Genomic DNA, 4,957 nt, shown 5'->3' on the forward strand with positions numbered 1-4,957 from the left:
GTGTGGGTGTACCCCTCGCGGTCCTGAGTTCCTTGCTCGTGCTCCCCCTCCTTCTTCTGCTCCTGATTTGGACCTTGAGATTTCTGTCTGGTGCTCCAATGTGGGTCTCTGTCTCCTTTCATCGCCTGATGAAGGTTAATATTTAGGAGGATTCAGCATGGATTCTTATAAACACAGAACTACCTGTCTGGGGGTGGCACCACCTGGGCCCTTACATATCAATCATTAACTATGAAAATGCTCCACAAGCACAGGTCAATACGGCTAACACTGTTATGATCAGGGGGCAAAAAAAAAAAAGCAACTCTGAATATAATATAAACGTTAATCTACTTCAGAGACTCCCTCATTTTAAACATTTTAATCATTTAAAATGAATCACTTTCTCTGATGAGAATTCTTTGTATGGCAGGCACTGCATCAGGGTAGGATGTATACCATATATCTCTCCAAATTTCTCAATTCTTGGACAACCTATTACTTCAGTAGTCTGGGTTCTGCTGTAAGGGTTAGCCAGTGGACACAGCACTAGGTAGAGGGGGGCCATATAAAGTTACCGAATGAAAAGGAGAATGGTTATCCATCTTTCTTTATTGGTATTAGTTACCAAAGTGACTTGGCAACTTCTAGGGTTCCCTTGAGTCCTCTATTGTTGGGTTATTCCTTTGCAAAGGAGATGCATCCACCAAGACCAGTATCACTGTGTCAGGTACAAACTGGTCCCAGGGCTAAGTGTGGACATGCAGATGTGACTGTTTGCCCCACTTTTTCATAGAGAAGCTTGAAGAGTTCATGTGGTACTCAGGGGATAGCTTTGTACAAATACACAATACAGATGGTGTGTTTTATATTACATTGGCATTTGGATAAAGCATATCACAGGAGAGGTGGAACAGGACCAGATGATCCACTTCACTCTGAAACTTAGTTTAGAAGTCAGTGAATGGTAAGGCTTCAAAGTCCATCTAGAAGAGAGTGACCTCTGATTTCTGTCCAGTGGAAAGCATTTGTTTTGTGGCAGGTGCTTACGTTGCTTTTCCTCTCACCCTAAATTCCACTTCCAACCCTCACTAACCTGATCCTCCATTTTCCTTCAAGCCATGTTGTCAGAAGTTTTCCCTTCATCATAGTTGATATTTGTTTTATTCTGGTGCGTTCAAGTTCTGCCTTTGTCTATCTCCGTAGTTCATGTTGGGTGGAACATGTTGGCTTGGCAGGATAACTACTGAGGAGCATCCTAAAGAAAGTACGAGAAACCAGGGCAACATTTTCCTTTCTGTCTCTCTCTGACTTCCCTCCCAAACATTTAATTAATCTAAATCTCATTCTAGCTGTAAGTTATTGCATTTTATTTTTGCATGTGTGTGTGTGTGTGTGTGTGTGTGTGTGTGTGTGCATGCGCACACCCTTTCCAAGTGCGTGTGTGGAGATCAGAGCACAACTTCTAGAAACTGGTTCTCATCTGGGTCTTGGGGATCATATTCAGGTGCCTTAATCCACTGAGTCACTTTGCCACACTCATGCTGTAATTTTTGGCAACTAATTCACAGTACATAACCTATTTTTTGTGCATGCCATGGACTCTGTAGACAGTCCAGAGAGACAATCAAGTATTAAGTGCACTGGCACAGAGAGAAAATTTATAAACCTGGAGCTAGAACTGTTAATAAATATATCGTATTTAATCACACATTTGCTTTATTGAATGTGCATTTAGGGAAAAGACTAACATATAATTTTTGCAGGAAAGATTTATCTCTTTGTCTCCTGGTTTGAATAAATCCCTAAACAACTGTGTTTTGTGATTATGTACGTTCCTCTCTCTCTGTCTCACCCTGTATGAGTGTGTGTGTGTGTGTGTGTGTGTGTGTGTGTGTGTGCATCTCCAAACATATTTAAGTACACAAGTCTGTAATACTTTTAATAATATTATACTTTAGAGGTAAATCTTTAACCAGAAATTTCTGATCACCTTAAAGTATTCTCCTTTAATGAATGGGGTTCTTATCTTTTGTCACTTAAAATAAAATTAGGAAATTTAAAAACTTTTCATTGAATAATGACTTCTGAACCACCAGATAATATAGCCTAGTCACATTATAGCCTAGTCATCATCTTCAAATATTACTCTAAAGAGGTAAAGCTTGCATGTTTTGAAATCTCATTAAGGTATTCATTTTGTGCTGGGCGGTGGTAGCACACGCCTTTAATCCCAGCACTGGGAGGCAGAGGCAGGCCAATCTCTGTGAGTTCAAGGCTAGCCTGGCCTACAAGAGCTAGTTCAATATTTTGCATCTATCTTGTGTTCATAACTAAGTTTTCTCTGTTGACTTTTTATTTTTTATCATTTCCAGACTTCCTGCTTAAAAGCAGTGTTCCTGTCTCAACCTCTTCATAAAGTATTCGTAGACTAGGGCAACAGGACTTATACCATTACATTTTTCTTCTAGAAAATAGCAGTCAAAAGAATTTTTTTTAATCTTTACAGATAGTGAGGAGATATGAGCGTGCCATCTGCAATCTTACTGAAATAGGTTTAATTTTACACATATATTGGGGTGTTTCTAGCTGAGTTTGTGTTTCATCTGCTCTATGTAGATGCCAATGACTCGAGTCTCACTGCTTAGGAACAACAGTGGTTAGAATATGAGGTGGGGGAGGGTGGGAGAAGGGGAAGGAGGGGGGACTGGGGCTAGTATGTAAAATTAAATGTTTTTAAATAATAAAAAAAGTGAGGTGTCTCATACATGCTTACGTGTCTAAACACTCATTCCCCAGTGATTGCATACTATAGGTTGTAGAGGCATTTCATTTGTATTTTAATAAATAAAGCTTGCCTGAAGATCAGAGAGTAAAACAGCCCCACTGGTCAGCCTTACAGACCAGGCAGTGGTAACACACACCTTTAATCCCAGTAGCCACATGAGTCGCCATAGAAACCGGGCGGTGCATGCCTTTAATCCCAGTGGAGCACACCTTTAGTCCCAGAACTAGAGAGGATTATAAGATGGGAGGAGACAGCTCTCAGTCACAATCTCATTCTGAGATTTCTGGAGGCAGGATCAGCATTTCAGGTTGAGGTCGAGGTAATAGTCAGTGGCTGGCTGTTTTGCTTTTCTGAACTTCAGGTTGAACCCCAATTTCTGTTTCTGAGTTTTTATCAATTGTGCTGCAGAAACATCATAGGAAGGTTGCTTGCTAGAGGGAGCCCTTTCAAGGTACAGTCCAGCCCTGGTTCCAATCTAGTTCTTTCTGCTTCTGGGTCTGTCCCAAGGGAAAAGATAGCAGGAGCAAGCTCCTGTTACCATGTGCAAGGGGTGCTGTGCTGTTTCTCCATCATGGTGGGCTGAAATGCCCCGAGAGGATCAGCCGCCTCCCCGCTGCCCCAAAATACTTCTTCCCTTAACTTGATTTTTCAGGTATTTTGTTACAGTGACAAGAGAAATGTCTGGTTAGAAGTGGCTGTGGTAAATTTGACCGTGTTGCTGGCTCACAGGCCTCTGTAGCCTGTTTGCAGAAAGAATTCGGAAAAGTTTAGATATGATTGGCTGGAGAAGCTCCAGTACACTGTGAGAAGAGGCTAAAGGATCATTTTGGGGGAAATTTGGGAGACCAGAATGCTCTTAGAAATGTGAACAATGAAGGCCTGGATCATGAAGTTTCAGATGGGAGCAAAGGAATTGGATTAGAAGCCATTCATGTTACATTCTGGTTACACACACACACACACACACACACACACACACACACACACACCTGTATTTTTTCTCATGTTCTGAAAAATCTGAGTGAGACTGAATTTAAAAGCAACAGAGACTTTATTTGACAGAGAACATTTCAAGACAGTATATTGAATTCCGGCTGTGGAATGGTTATTACTCACTAGGTTTAGCCAGCTTTATATGAAGCTAACGCAGGAAGATGTGCAAAGGGACACGTCATCAAGGAGAGGAACGTTAGCTCACTGAAGTTGTGGACAAGGCAGATGTGCCACCTCAGGGAAACTCAGAGCTTGACTTGGGATGATAGGAAAGGTGCCTAGAGGGCCAGGCCCCACCCATGGAAGATTTGAAGTTTTTTTTTTTTATGATAAGTTGGTATCTTATTAGTTATTTCCAGTAAGTATATGTCCACGATGATTCGCAAGTAGAAAGCAGTTCATGCTTTTTTGTAAAAACCTATGTTAGAAGGTATGGGGATAGTTTCACGGGTTGGGAGGTTTCATGTTTCATTCAAGGATTTCCTTGATTCCGAGAACTGCTGTTCTGGAAAGTTTTAACAGTCCCAAAAAAAACCTTTGAAAAAAAAATCTTTAAAAGGAGAGTGCCTAAGATGGCAAAGCACCATGGGTCCTCTGCTCCAACAGGGCTGCCTGGGAATCTAGGGGCTCAGGCAACACTGTTGTTGTACCCGAGGGGGCAGCTACATCTTGAGCTGGCAGAAAAAGCCTGGTGCTGTGCACATAGTATTGGCATAGCAGCCATGCCGAATGCTAGAGTGGTGAGTTCAGGGAGGCTTATGCTAAGATTCCAGAAACAAATGAAGAATTCTTGTGCAGCCAAGCAATGCAGAGCACAGCCAGACTCTCTGTATGGAGCCCTTGACATTGCTTGTGAATCTGTGGAGATGAAGACTGAGTTGTGATGACTTCAGGTTGTTACACAGAACCTGACACATCCACCCTGGACAGCAGAAACTCAAGAGAGGCCATGTTTGCTGCCTATGGCAGGGCCTCAGGCAGGGCTGACTAATTCCATTGTCATCCATGGGATGTCGCCATATGCTTAGGGCTGGGGACAGGGAGATGCAGAACTCAATGCCCTGCCAGATTTTGATCTTATCTGATCTTTCCTTTCTGTCCTCAGGTTCCACTCTTTTCTGAAGTCATTGGATGAATAGGAGATCTATCTATCTATCTATCTATCTATCTATCTATCTATCTATCTATCTATCTATC

This window comes from Microtus ochrogaster, assembly GCF_000317375.1.
Source record: "Microtus ochrogaster isolate Prairie Vole_2 chromosome 14 unlocalized genomic scaffold, MicOch1.0 chr14_random_1, whole genome shotgun sequence".
Classification (NCBI taxonomy): Eukaryota; Metazoa; Chordata; class Mammalia; order Rodentia; family Cricetidae; genus Microtus; species Microtus ochrogaster.